This window comes from Petaurus breviceps, unplaced genomic scaffold (genome assembly GCF_028583685.1).
Source record: "Petaurus breviceps papuanus isolate PSGF00001 unplaced genomic scaffold, PetGlider_PUasm1.0 175, whole genome shotgun sequence".
NCBI classification, from domain to species: Eukaryota; Metazoa; Chordata; class Mammalia; order Diprotodontia; family Petauridae; genus Petaurus; species Petaurus breviceps.
Genome location: NW_027185764.1, coordinates 17556750 through 17572227, shown reverse-complemented (window position 1 = coordinate 17572227; position 15478 = coordinate 17556750). Strand labels below are relative to the sequence as shown.

The window sequence follows — 15478 nt, the reverse complement described above, 5'->3', positions numbered from 1 at the left end:
CATTCTCCGTTTCAGGGTCCAACTCCTAGAACAGGCTGTTGCCTCTTGTCTCAGTTTTCCCTCCTCTCACTCACATCTCAAGCCTTTTTAATATGGCTTCCAACATCATTGCTCAATTCAAACTATTCTCTCTAAAGTTACCAATGATTGTGTGGAAAAACTTTGATATCTTGGTTTTGTATCTTTTTTTTCTTCCCATATATTCTTCCCCTACCCAGAAAATCATTTCTTTTAACAAATAAAGGGAGGGGAAAACACATTTCCACAACATTAGCCAACAAGTCAACCAAGTCCAATGGTATATTCAGTCACCAATATTTTTCACTGATATTAATATGCTTCTGGAAAGAAGGAGAGAGATGCATTCTCATAGCTCTTTGGGGGGACCATTCTTGGTCATTAGAATGCTTTGTCCTCCCCATTTAGATTACTGTGGTCATTGTATTTTGTTCTCCTGGTTCTTCTTATTTCACCTTGTATCAGTTTGTTTCTCCACATGCTTTTCTGTATTTTTCATTTGCATAGTTTCTTACAGTATAGAAATATTCCATTACTTTCATATACCACAATTTGGCCATTCTCAAACGGATGGGCATTTCCTTTGTTTCCACCTTTTTGCTACTACAAAAATGCTGCTATAAATATTTTGCAGTCCAATTGGTCTCCCCGCCTCTGGTCTCTTCCATCTCCAATTCTTCCTCCACAGAGCTGCCAAAATGTTTTTCTAAGACAGTTCAGTTTCCATGTTACTCTACTATTCAATCATCTCTAGGGGCTCCCTATCACTGCCAGGATCAATACAAACTCCTCTTTGGCACTTAAGGTCTTTCATGGCCTGGCTCCTATCTACCTTTTCTGGGATCATTACATTGGGTGTTTCAAAACTTAAAATGGCATGAAGACTTTTAGGACACCCTATACATAAATCCCTTTCACACTATGGTCAATATAAACTGGCCTTACTACAGTTCACATATGACATTCCAACTCCCATATTTCTATACCTTTTCACAGATCGTTCCCCCTATGCTTAGAATATATTTCCCTTCTCTTGGTACTGAGCCCTTTAAAGATCAGCTAAAGCATCTCCTTCTACTTCTACAGGCCATTCCAGATTCCCCCCAGCTACTAGTTTATTACCCCTTCCCCATTATTTTCTATTATATTAAGTATATAAAGTATATATTATATATCATATATAATATGTATATATCATATATAATATGTATATTATATATTATATGCATATTATATATATATAATATAAGGTATATATTATATACTTTCCTTCTGCATTGCACTTGGTTTGGAGTCCAGGGAATAAGATGCCCCACCCAGAATAAGCTCATCACCTGAAATCTCATCATCATGCTGATTAAGTCAGGTTTGTATACTAAACACTTTATCTAGTCCCTCAGTCTCCTCTTCTCTGACTGGAGGGTAGAGCACCAAACTTCCCCAAAGCTTTCCTTTATGGAGGACAGAGATCTGGACCTTTCAGCTAACTCTCCATCAGTAGCTTGGCTTGGTTTGGATTCCATGGAACATAGTCCTCCCCCACCCCTTCCAGCTTCCTTGGGAAGTGTGGTTTTTCCCCATTAGATTGCAAGTCCCTTAAGGGCAGAGACTGTTTTTCTTTTTATTTGTATTTCCAGCACTTAAAATAGTGCATGGCACACCCTAAGCATTTAATAAATATTTAATGAATTGAACGGAGAGTGTGTGTCTGTGTGTGTGTGTGTTTGGTTTTAGAGTGGATCATTTTGTCTTCTAAAACATATGAGACCTCAAAAAATTCACAATGAGCAACCTCTGTGCAAATACTAAAGTTAAGGGCAAAGAAGTTATTATACTTTGTTGTGCCTCTATCCACTGGATAGACTGTGTGGTCAAAAGCCATTGGGAGGCTGAAGGATTAGCCAGCTTGTTTCTGTTTAAAAAGCCAGTCAGCTTTGCAGAAAAGGACATGCCTTTTTTAAGGAGTCTGTTGCTAGGGCTAACAACTGGCAGTTGAGAAGAGAGCCAGCTATAGACGAAGAACCCAGGTCTTCAAAGAATTGCTTTTCACCTTTTCCCTTGCAACTCTTCTGGAATTTTGTTTAGGGAGGTGGGAGAGGGGTAGAGGAATTTTTCTCTTTTCCTTCCACCATCAGTAAGGCACCACTGACATGGTGAGGAGGAGTGAGACAAATCCCCTTCCCCTTCACCACTGGTACAGTATGTATCAAAGGTAGAGGAATAAACAAAGATGAAGCGATATTTCATCCAACCTAAAACTATTCAAATTCCAAGTCTATTCCCAAATTCCCCTTCTTAGAGAAGGGGAATCTAGAAGTAGACCAATTAATTAATGGGGCAAAATATTGCAATTAATCAAGTGCAGCGGGTATGTTGCCATCCTTACTATATATGCTCCTATACATTGGTGAGGAAAAATATGAAAAGATATTAGCACTATTATAACATTTTGTCCTTAACAAAGAACTTGGATGTAACAATGCTGAGATATCAAGATTTCAGAAGTTTCTATAAAAAGTAAAACAATATGATTTATGGGTAATGAAAAGATAGCTTGTGTTGATGAAATCCCAGATGTTCTGCTTTTCAAGAAGTGAAAATAGACAAGTTTTAAAATATTTGACCAACTTTATAAAGGCTAAGACAAACAATAAGTTTAACTATTTAGAAACATACTTGGAATCTGCAAATACATGATTTGAAAAACAGAGACAAATATATCAGAAGTCAAAATATTTCTCATTTCTTTTGTATTTTTTCATTTTATTGAAAAAGGAAATTTAAGATACATAATTCTGAATTATGAAGAAAATATTTTGTTGCCCAAAGGGCTATAAATACTTTCATATCCTTTGACCCAGCAATACCACTCCTAGGGTTGTATCCCAAAGAGATCATAGAAGTAGGAAGAAGACCCATATGTACAAAAATGTTTATAGCAGCTCTTTTTGTGGTGGCAAATAATTGGAAATTAAGGGGGTGCCCATCAATTGAGGAATGGCTGAACAAGTTGTGTTATATGCATGTTATGGAATACTATTGTGCTGTAAGAAACGAGGAGCAGACGGTCTTCATATTTACCTGGAAAGGCTTACAAGAACTGATGCTGAGTGAGAAGAGTAGAACCAGGAGAAATTTGCACACAATTACAGACACACATACGTTGTGTCCAACTTTGATAGACTGGACTCTTCTCAGCAATGCAGTGATATGTCAATCCCAAAAGACTCATAATGGAGAGAAATATGTGCATCCAGAGAAAGAACTAGAAAGAACGGAGTTTATATCCAGGTGGAAGCAAAATACCTGATCTTTTTCCTTCTCTTGTTTGATTTTACGTCCTCTTTACCATTTTTCATTCCATCTGATACAATCTGTCTTTATAATCTGACTAATGTATAATGTGAAAGTTATTTATAGATCCTATACTTGACCATATGCCGCCATGGGGAGGAGGGAAGGGAGGGGGAAAAAATGTGAAACTCAAGGAATTGTGGAATTGAATCCTGTAAACTAAAAGGAAACAAATTAATTTTAAAAAAATGTATTTTTATTTTTTGATAACAGCTGTATAAATAGACAACTTTATCGGCATTTAGTTAACTTGAGAATATTTATAGTACTCTATTAAAAATCAGACATTTACAGAAGATAAAAGCCATCTATTTACAAATATTTCTATCAAATCACATATTATGGGCCTATAATTTAAATGAAGAAAAGCTTACATATTAGAAAAAAAATGCCCCCAAACCCCATATACTTTTTAGCAAAGTCTCTGAAAAGAAATAATTTACCAAATGATAATTTTGAAAGATTAAATTTACTTTATAAAAGTATTTTCCCTAACTTTGGTTTATGTCAGGATTAGACTCTTTACCCATGGACTGACATTAGCAATGTATGGTAACATCATTTTGATTTCTTGCCCCTTACTTCATTAAGGTGAATGCTGAAAAAAGAGAATCCTTCAAACAAAGCAAATCCTTCTCAAAAAAAAAAAAATCCTTCAAACAAAACTTTCCTAAGTAAGATTTTAATATCAATCAGGGTCAAATATTAATCTCTTACAAATGGTGGAAACAATTAAAGGAGAATGTACAATATGAACCACTACAGAGGATTCTCATAAGAAGTAATTCAATTGTCTTCTTCCCATTACAAGTTCTTTTTTGTTTCTGATTTTTCACCCATTAGATCTTTAAATCCCAGCTTTTCCAGTGATTCTTGTGCCATTAGCTGCCTAAGAAATAAATGAAAAAAGATTTTAAAAAAAGCATCTTAAAAACTTTCCTAATGTAGTGCTACATTGGTGTGTATTTTGCTGGATAGAGTTCAAAATAATTTTATAAGGCCTGATAAATGATGAGTGCTTGGTTATAGTCAAATAAAACTCACGTTTCCTCCCTTTTCATGTTACTCAACCTACAGGAATCTGGCAAATTAAGAGATTTTGCAAGTAGTTTTAGTTAGCTACCTAAGACTCCTCTGGATGTCTCTGGGGTCCCAAGTGTGTGTGTTAATTTTTTTGGGTTGTTCAGTTCTTTCAGTCGTGTCTGACTCTTCATGACCATTTGGAGTCTTCCTGGCAAAGGTACTGGACTGGTCTGCCATTTTCTTCTCCAGCTCATTTTACAGATGAGGAAACCGAGGCAAACAGGGTTAAGTGACTTGCCCAGGGTCACACAGCTAGTAAGAGTCTGAAGTCAAATTTGAATTCAGTTCTTCCTGACTCCAGGGCCAGCATTCTATCCACTCTGCTAACTAGCTGCCCTGTTACTCTTTAGGCGAAATACAGAAACAACTGAGACAGGTGACTGGTGTAGTGGAGAGAGCTGGATCTGGAGTCAGAGGACTTGAATTCAAACCCCATCTCTGCCACCCCAGCTACAGCACCTGGAAAAGGAACTTTATCTCTGTGGGCCTGTTTCCTTCTTTGTTTAAAAGAAAAAAAAAAGAGGTGGCTGCATATAATGACCTCTGAGGTCCAGCCCTGACTCTGATTCTATGACCTTGGGAAACTGGTTTATAATTCTGATTTACTCTGCAAAAATAGTAGTTCAACTCCTCAAACACAGACATTACTGTGTTGCGTGCCTCATCAAAGTTGTTACAAGAATGGCCTAATGAAGTAAGAGGATATTCAAGTATCGGTGCCAGATGCTGGCTTAGCACAATGTATGCCTGGGTAGCTTTCAACTCAGTATTAAATGAAAATCTGGGGGCAGCATGAGGTAGTGTCTGGAAGGAGAAAACCTTGGTTGGAATCCCTGCTCTCCTTATCAGCTGGCCCTGACCACCTCCCCAGGCCCATGTCACCATCTATAAAAGGGGGATTAGAGGAGATGATGGATCTCTATGAGCCTTCCAGCTCAAAATCTCGTGATTCTTGAGCATTCATACAGTTTTTTCCTTCATCAAAAGGATTTTTAAACCTAAGATCACTGCCATACTCCTTGCCACCACAAGAAAATGGAAACTAAGGTTAAATGATTTGGTAGAAGCTAAAATAAAATTAAGTATAATCCTTTGCTTAAACACAGATGTCTTACAATCCCTTTTACTGCTTTATCTTTCCCTTCCCCTGGGCTTAACCAGTTCATTCACTGTGTGGCCCATGTTGCAGCTACATAGCAGAGGTTCAGGGAAGTTTGGGGTGGAGTGGGAAGAGGGGTTGATGACAAGGAAACACAAAGAGGTGATTCTGGCATCTGGTACTAAACTTGAGGGAAAAAACCCGACCTGTTATGAGCTCACTCACAGTCTGCAAAGAGCTTTTCTCCTAAGAACTCTCTGGAGATATTATCTGGATTCCACATTACAAATAAGAAAGAGAGATTAAGTGACTTGGTTAAAATTCACCAGTGCTAAGTGGGTAGTAGAGCCTGGGCTACAATGTACATCTTCTACTGCTAAGTTCGATGTTCTTTCCATCAAACCACCCTGACTAGAAAACACGGAAAAGGAGAGGTGAGGTGTCGCACCGGCCCTGGAGTCAGGAGGATCTGAGTTCAAATTTGGCCTCAGACACTTAACACTTACTAATCGTGTGACCTTGGGCAAGTCGCTTAACCCCAATTGCCCTTCCTTCCTCCCTCCAAAAAAAAAAGCAAAAAAATACCCCCAAAACCAACCACACAAATATGGAAAAGCACAGTAGGGAGCCCACCACTGCACTGGGGGAATGGATATTTGAAATGTAGACTTTAGGTTATTCCTAAAAGCAAATTCAGGAAATGAAGAGAAAGCAGAGGTTGGCCCCTCTGTACTATCTCCAGAGGCAAGCACATGACTGTGAGATTCAGTATAATCTCTTAAGTAGTAATGAAATCGTCTATGCTGTGTATATATATAAAAACCAAAAAATGCAACTTCAACCAAAAAGATGCCATTTTTACAAAGGGTAGCAAAATTTAAGACATTTGCATGGCAGTTGATAATTTTAATTATTTGTAAATGAATTATTAAACCAGATCTTTTCAGATTAAAGTTCTTTTGTTCAGTTTGAGGACTAAAATCTACAGAAAGCTTAAAGTACAAAAACAAAACCATTTTTTAAAGGGCCTTCCCACTTCTAGCATTACCTAAAAATCTTAAACTGTTTTGTTGACACTTCTTTCAAAGACTTCTGTGTGGGGCCTGAAGAGAAATGTAATATATTTTAGCCCTAAAGGAAATTTCTGAGTTTTGTTAAGGGAAACTAAAAAATAGGGTTTACAATGGATTGGCTTATATCAAGCTGTCACTGACAAAGACAACCAAGTTTGAAGGCTGAATTCCTCAAGGAGCTGATGATGGGCTCAGATTCGTTTAAAAAGCATAACTTTTTTTTTTTAACTAGCTATTATAATTAGAAGCTACATACTTTCCCTTTTCACTATTTAGAGGGCCTAAAAGTAGCTCCTATTTTAAATTAAATCTCTACGGATCATCTTTGGGTGGGTTTGTTTTAAAAGCAAGTTCTAGTGTATTTTGGTCAAGACAGAAAGAATGTCTCATCTTTCATCTCTTTTAAAATAAGTTATTGTCTTCTTCTTCACATACCAAATAGCCCTCTCAATAGATCAAAACAATTGAATGTGTATTTTTACAGTCTGAAAATAAGACAGAAACTCTGTACCCACAATTTTCAAATCTTTGTGTGCTGTCAGCATTTTTTTTAAAAAAGTACAACTTAAAAGCCTGAATGACTAGTTAATAGCACCGTCCAAATTTGGAAAGCAAACAAAGTAAAGGAACGAAACCCCAAACCCCACATAATTCTATCATTCAATAAAATGGTCTCAGGATTGTTAAGTATCCTTTAGTACAATTTAATACGATAATCCTCAATTTCATGGACAAACAATTCTATAGCTGTGGAATACTGCAGTTATGCCAAAGGCCTGGATTAGCTTCACTGCAATGAATTCCCAGAAAAAAATGCCCATGTGCAGAGATGTTAAAAGTTGACATGTACTTGCCTTTCCATTCTGCATTCTAAATATTCTTTTGATTCATTTCTGCACAAAGCATTTTCAAAATTATTATCACGAAGACACTTCATGAATTTTTCTTTAAAAGCTTTACATTCACCTAGAATAAAAAAAAAATTCTTTTAAAAAATGAAAACCTGTCACTATAAAATGAAATTATTCCAATTGTGAAAAATTTCCCCCAGGAATAATTATATGCAATACTGAAAAAATTACTTACAAATTTATTTGTAAAGATTAAAATTTTATTCATACCCCCACATTACTGGATACTCAGATTAGAACTCTACTCACAAATGTGTATTTTAGTAACATTTTAAAAGCTCATACTAAGTATAGTGGAAGACTTCATTTTTCAGTCAAAGCCATTGTCCTGTGAATTTTAATTTTTTATAATTAGCAAAAATAATTATGTATATGTCATTTCTCCAAAGCACTCAAGTTCCTAGTTTAATAACCATTTCTGGGGAAGAAGTCCCAGAATTCAGTCAACATAAAAATGACTAGAAGTCTGTACAAAGACATTGTATGTATTCTAGGCAATTATAACATATAGTAATTTGTAAAGACTATTCACAAAAAAAGAGTAAATATCACAAAATGAAACAATGCCAAAATGAAGAGAGGCATATTCTCACTTTAAAGAAACCAATATGAAAAACTGACAAAAGAGGCTGTTTGCATTATAAAATGATTCACAGCAAGTTTCCTTAAATACTAAGACTTAGTACATATTAGAATTATCTTTGTATATAAATTAATGGTAACATTATTAAAATATTAATATTCTTAAAACAAGATACTCATATAAAAATTTCGTATAACTGTCCAATAAACTGTATAAGGGCTTCATAAACTTGATTTTCCTATTCTATTTTTATTAAAGCCTTGGGGAACCTGAAAAAATTGCTAAGTACTGAAAGTTAGTATTAGTTTATGCAAATTCTTACCTAATTCAACCTAAGAGATCAACTAAAAGAAATTACTCATTTCTGCCAATGAGCTAAACAATTATTTTGCTATTTGAATCGTTTTCAAAATACTTGCTACAAATACTAAAAATCCATTTTTTTAGACCCTATATATGTCACATTAGCTGTTCTTAAAGTCCTCTGCAGGCTTAATATCCTTGTATGTCTATCCCATAAATATGTATATATAGGAGGGCCAAGGATAACACATGGGTCACAGTTCCCCCGTAATATCAAAGTTTCGGAGTATTTCTTGAAGGGAACTTTGGCTGTTTTTCTAGGGTGGATTAGTAGTTAAATTTTTTTTTGTTAGTCTGCATATTCACTTAATTAGGCTCATTAAATCAAACTCCTGCTCATTTTATTCCTTCCTTCAACAAACATTTTCCAGCTGTACACCATTCTAAAACACAGCACTTCTAACACCAAGATTTAGAAAATTAAGGGACAGGTTTTTTAAACCTGTTCTCCCCCTACATTTTTGGCCTAACTATGAGGTAATAAACTGAACAAAGTTCTTTTCAGAGGAACTACAGATGGTATATATTTTTCCTTTTCTGGTTAGAGGGAAAGACTTAAAAAATAACTATAAGCAGACATTTAAAGTATGTTATATGTATGTGTAATATTTGTACCACGATATGAGTTCCTGGTATCTTTTGATGACAAGGATAGCCTGATACCTTCCTAATTATGTTAAGAGAAAAAAATCTTATCATCTGGGGAAAGAATGTTGCCTTTAAATTTTGATAAAATCACAACAGCATTAACCTATCATAAATACCTTAGCAATACAGGGCACCCCAAAAGTCTTAGCATACTAAGACTTTTAAACACCCTGTATTTTTCTCCTGATATAATTACACAAGTTCGTAAAGTGTGTTGTCAAAAGATTCACTGATTGCATCATCTCCATAATCTTCTCAAGCAGCACTTGTAAACTGTGGAACTCTGGCCTGTGTAGCTAAGGGGAACAGGCATTCTGTGAGCATATACTGACATGGGTGACATTTCCCTAAAACATTAGATTTTTTTCCAACCTTGCTCCCCCCAACCTGATACCTCTTATCTATCTAAGGACTCCTGAGGACATTTATGGTTTTTGTCAACATACTGTAAGTCTGAAAGTGTTCTCTGGACAACAATGTTTGGGGCATAGGGTTCCAGCACACTTAATATTAAAAAGGGGGGGGGGGAGGAGATGTAAAAAGAATCAGTTAATTAAATTGTAACTACTCTTCACTGGGTTAAGACCTAAATTCTCATACTACCCTTGGGTGTAGTATCTTCCAGTCACCTTTGCCTCTGTTCATTTTAAGCCAATCAACCTTTGGGATGGGTAAGAAACAAAACTGTGGCAAGATAATGGCCCAAGATCTAGTTGAAAATTAAACAGGCTGTAAATCACTTTTCTCCCCAAAGCAGCGTGGTGGGCGGTGCAGGCTGGCCAATCAACAGGCCCAGCACCAGCTGTGGGGTGGTATTTCTGTGCTCCCCAAGCTCAGCCTGGAACAAGGCTAAGGGGGAGCATCCATTCCCTCAGCTGGTCTCAGGACCTGTTCCCACTGCTCTATTTGGGGAATGAGGCGAATCACAGATTTGAGAGGGGTGAAGAGGCCATCTAGTTCAATCTCCTCATTAAAAGGGGACAGACTGGCAGCTAGGTGCTGCAGTGAACAGAGCACCGGCCCTGGAGTTCAAATCCGGCCTCAGACACTTAATATTTAACTAGCCATGTGACCTTGGGCAAGTCACTTAACCCCAACTGCCCTCCAAAAAAAATAAAGAGGACATTGGTCTAGAGGGGTTAAGTGATCTGCTCAAGGTCACAGGGGAGGTGACAAGGCTTGGACATGAACCCAGGGCCCCTCATCCCAAATCCAACCATCTCACCCATCTCCTAGGCTTGAGCTGTACTGGAGTGGGTAAGGGGGAAGCCAACAGAACGAGCCCAGTTTCTATCTCAAATGCATAAAGAAGATCCTCAAAGGGATGGGGGGGGGGTTTGGAAGGCTGGGGGAGGTTAAGCAGCAGTTCAGCCTTCAGGGCTCAGGAAGGTCTGGGGACATTCAGGGTGGAGGGGGGAGAGGAAGGAGAAAGGGGGAAGGTGGTGTAGGTGAGAAGAAGGGAAAGGGGAGAGGGTCAGGAGAGCAGGAGGGGAAGGGACAGAAGGAGAGAGTATGGAGAGAGAGAGGGGGTAAAGGGGGTCCGAGAGAATGGAGGGGTCAGGAGGAGGTAAAAGGGGACGGGAGAAAGCGAAGGAAAAGGAGGGGAGAGCAGAGGAAGAAAGAAGGAAGGGCAGAGGGAGGAGGTGGAAGGGAGGCTGTGCAGGGAGGGTAGTGAAGGAGGAGGAGAAGGGAGGGAGGGAAAGAGGAGGATAAAGGAGGGGAAGGAGGCGGGGGTACAGGAGAGGGAAAGGGATTGGGGGGGAGGGATAGAGGAGGAGAGGGGGTCAGAGGGAGAGGAAAGGGAAGGGGGCAGCGAAGGGGAAAAGGCGAGGGAAGAGATAAGAGGCGGGAGGAGAGGGGACGGAGGGCAAGGGTGGGGCAGGGACACGGGGAGGAGGGGGAAGGATGGAGGGAGGGGGAAAGAGAGCGGAGGGGGGGCAGGGGGGAGGGAGCGAAGGGGGAGGGGCGCAGAGGCTGGGCCGAGGGAGGGGGCTCCTCCCCGCCAGACCCCCAGGAGCGCCCCTCTGGCCCCACAGACCCCTCCTTCCCCCACCACACGCGCTGTCCTCCCCGGCGGCAGCCGGCCACAAGGGCTGCTGCTCACCGAAGTGGTCCAGCGGGAAGCTGCCCTTATCTGGGGGTCGGGGCTGGAAACTCTTGGTCCCGAAGTTCATGGCAGTAGACATGGTGGCCAAGAGTCTTTAAGCATGGGCCGGGAGCCCCCTCAAACCGACAGTGGAGCGCCGAGCGCCGAACGCCGGAGCAGGCAGCTTCAGCCGAGCGCCGAGATGATCGAGCCGAGCCAATCAATGCCTGCTGCCTGACTCCGCCTCCTTCAGGCCACGCCCCTTTCCTCCCTCCCTTCCCCCTACAATTACTATCATTGTTATGATTTTACTCCGTGGGGCGGTTGGAAGGGCGCTTGGGGCACTCCTCGGGTATGGAGAGTAGTTCTTAAGATCTTAGGTTTAGAGCTCTTCTAGTCCAACCGCTCTCATTTTATAGACGAGGTTTTGTGATTTGCTCAGGTGATATTTGAGCTCAGTTCTTCGTGATTCCCAGCCCCAAATTGAAGCTAGGACGCCGCTTCTCCAACCGGGTTACTGCGCACTCGCGTTCTCAGGGCCGTCTCTTTGAGCGTCATCTTCCATTTAAACTCTATATAACTTGTGTCTCCCCCTCCCCCATTAGAACGTGAGCCCCCGAGGACAGGCGCCTGGTGTATGACTTTATCGGATTCCTCAGTGCTTGGCACGCACAGATTTCCTGGCACGTAGAAGATGCCCGATTTAGGCAGTCAACCCACAAACATTTACTGGTGGCCTGCTTCTTAGGGCCAGGCCTCGTGGTGGGCAGTGGGGCCGCAAAGGCGCCCCAGAACCTCAGAGTGAAAGGGACTCAGCGGCCAAGTAGTCCGACACAAACTCAAAAGAACTTCTGAAACATAACCCTGCAAATAGTCATTCTCCCCCTCTCCTCCACCCTCCCTGCCCACACCTTTTTACCTTTCTTTGAGCATCTACATTTATTAAGTACCTACTATGTGTCACTGTGCTTAGTTTTAGGGCAAAAGGCAAAAGACAGTTGCCCTCAAGGAGCTAACACTAATTGGTGTAGACTATAAGCAAATACAAAGCAAGCTATATACAAGATAAATGAGAAATAATTAAGAGGGAAGATATTAGAATTAAGAAGGGTTGGGAAAGTTTTCCTGTAGAAGGTAGGAAAAACCCTTAACTTCCCAATTTCACTTTAGGGTAGCAATAATTGTTTTATTTATCCCTGTTCTCTAGAAGTTTATTACAATCCAAGTAGGAAGACACAACAGGCTCAAAGATATATACAGAATAAATATGAAAGGGTGGAGGGAAGAGAAGGCCAGAATGGTCCTTGTGGAATATAGAAAGGCTTCTTAAAATACAAGCTACGCCCTCTTGATAAATGGCCAAAGGATGAAGATGAAGAAATCAAAGCTATCTGTAGTCATATGAAGAATTGTTGTAAATCACATCTGATTAGAGAAATGCAAATTAAAACAACTCTGAGGTATCCCTTCACACCTATCAAGTTGGCTAATATGACAAAAAAGGAAAATGATAAATGTTGAAGAGGATGTGGGAAAATTGGGACACTAATGTATTGTTAGTGGAGTTGTGAACTGATCCAACCATTCTGGAGAACAATTTGGAACTATATCCAAAGGGCAATCAAACTGTTCATGCCCTTTGATCCAGCAATACCACTACTAGATCTGTATCTCCAAGAGATCATAAAAAAGAGAAAAGGACTATTTGTAGAAATATTTATAGCAGTTCTTTTTGTGGTGACAAGACATTGGAAATTGAAGGGATGCCCACCCATTTTGAAATGACTGAATAAGTTGTGGCATATGAATGTAATGGAATACTATTGTGCTATAAGAAATGATGAGCAGGTGGATTTCATAAAAAACCTGGAAAGACACATATGGACTGATGCAAAATGAAAAGAGCAGAATCAGGAAAATTTTGTACACAGTAACAGCAACATTCCATTGATGATCAACTGTGAATAGCTTTAGTTCTCAGCAATACAAAGATCTAAGACAATCACAAAGGACTCATGGTGGAAAATGCTATCCACATCCAGACAAAGAATTATAGTGTCTGAATGCAGATCGAAGCATACTATCTTCACTTTATTTTTTTTTTTTTTTGTGGTTCTTTTCTTTTGGTCTGTTTCTGCTTTCACAATTGTGACTAATACAGAAACATGTTTTACATGATTGCACATATATAACTTATATCAAATTGATTACCTTTTTAGGAAGAGGGAAAGGGAGAGAGAAAAATTTGGAACTCAAAGTCTTGTAAAAATGAATACTAAAAATTGTCTTTACATATAATTGAAAAAAGAAAAGCCTCTTGAAGGATGTGGCATTTGAACTGCTTTCTGCAAAGAACCAGAGGGTTCTAAGAGGCTTAAGTGAGAAGAGAGAGCCATGATGGACAGGTAGGTGCAAAGGCACGCAAAAGGAGGTTAGGAGAACTGGAGTAGTAAGAAGGAGTAATGTGCAAACAGCATGGAAGGAAAGACTGGAGCCGGATTGTGAGGGATTTTAGATGCCAGGCAAAGGAATTTGTGTTTTATCCTAGAGGCAACTGGACTTTGAAGTTTCTTGAGATAGGGAATAACAAGATCAGACCTTCCCCCATCTCCCATCCCCACCTCCCCCACCAGCCCCCAGTCTCCCTCCTAAGACCATTAGGTCAATGAAATGACTTAGGATCATAGGTTTGTAGCTGGAAGGGCAACTATTCCCACCCCCTCTCCATTTTGCAGATGAGGAAACTGAGGCACAGAGAATTTTAGTGATTTACCCTGGAGTCTACTCTATGAATCTCTGTTTGCAAAAGCCCTTTAAACCATAGACCTAGCTCTCCAAGTTAACTCCTCCTTCCCCTCCCCTCAAAACAAGTGAAAAAACTTAGTCCAAGACATCTTTCAAATAATAGTGCTGTAAGTAACAATGCATGCTAACTCTAGCCTAATCTGTTTCCATTAGGAGAAAATTGGTCCAAGAGGAGGAGGGGAAGTGGCCCTGTGGCATTGGAAGCTCAGTAGTGACTCCAGGAGGGAAAGAGGAGCTGAGGGAATCAGTTCCTGAGGCAGTGTAATGTATCATGGAAAGATCAATGGATTCAGAATGAAAGAATCTGCCTTTAAATCCTACTCTGCTAAGTGAAACATATTATTGCACTTTGGGCCTTTATTTTCTCATCGAAAAAATGAGGTAATTGGATACCCTTCCCTATCTAAATTATAGGATTGTATATATAATATAGAGTATATTAGATGGACAGTATATCTGTTAACACATATTCAGTATATTACATATAACATTTATAGTTTATATGATATCCTATATATTACATATGGCAGCTAGGTCGTGTAGTGGATAGATTCCTGGGCCTGAAGTCAGGAAAACTCATTTTCCTGAGTTCAAATCAGGCCTCAGATGCTTAGTAGCTGTGTGACCCTGGGCAAGTCATTTAACCCTGTTTGCCTCAGTTCCCTCATCTATAAAATAGCTGGAGAAGGAAATGGAAAATCACTACGGTATCTTTGCCAAGAAAACCCCTAATGGGGTCATGAAAAGTCTGAAATGACAGAGCAAGAGCAACATATATGATATGTAACATTATATATTCAGTGTATATAATATATAAAATATAGTGAAGTCAGGAGACTAGTTAGAAAGCTATTACAATTATCTAGATAAGAGGTGATAAGGGTCTGAACTAAGATGGTAGCTGTGTTCATAAAGAGATCAGATGCAAGAGATGTGAAGGTAGAAATGGCAAAATTCGGCCTCTGACTGGATATGTAGGGTGAGTGAGAGTGAAGGTAACACCAAGGTCCCAAAAGGAAGAATGAATGGTACCTTCAGCAAAAGCATGGAAGTTTGGAAGAGAGCTACATTATTTGGGGGAAGGGACAAGGACTTAATGGGTTCTTTTTTTTTGACCACCAAGCCATATCTTGCTAGGTATGTGTTAGGTGCCAAATTTTTACATCATGCAGTGACCCCTTGCACAATTTTTACCATTTCCTTGAATCTTCTACTTGGATGGCCAAGTCCCAGCTCCTTAAGGCTACTCCTGTAATTTCATGTGATAATGACCTGACCCTAAATTATCCTTGTAGATCCCTCCTGTGTCCACAGACACCCTCATGACTCAGCCTTTTGTTTCTTCTTTATCAGTGTTACTGGCCAAGCTCTTGCTGATGTCTGTCCTCCAGAGCCGTTTTGTAGGTTAGAGGTAAACAGTCTCTAATGATGCCAAATATGAAATACTCAAACTGA

General features: G+C 39.6%; 1 long non-coding RNA gene across 1 annotated transcript; it reads right to left on the bottom strand.

Annotated features, from left to right (window-relative positions):
- Positions 1-4140: 4140 nt before the first annotated feature.
- On the bottom strand, positions 4141-11695 carry LOC138158708 (uncharacterized). The gene is made up of 4 exons (XR_011167714.1): positions 11237-11695; positions 9249-9428; positions 7478-7593; positions 4141-4257 (listed from the first exon to the last, which is right to left on the bottom strand). It is a non-coding gene; the product is annotated as an uncharacterized lncRNA (long non-coding RNA).
- Positions 11696-15478: the final 3783 nt, after the last annotated feature.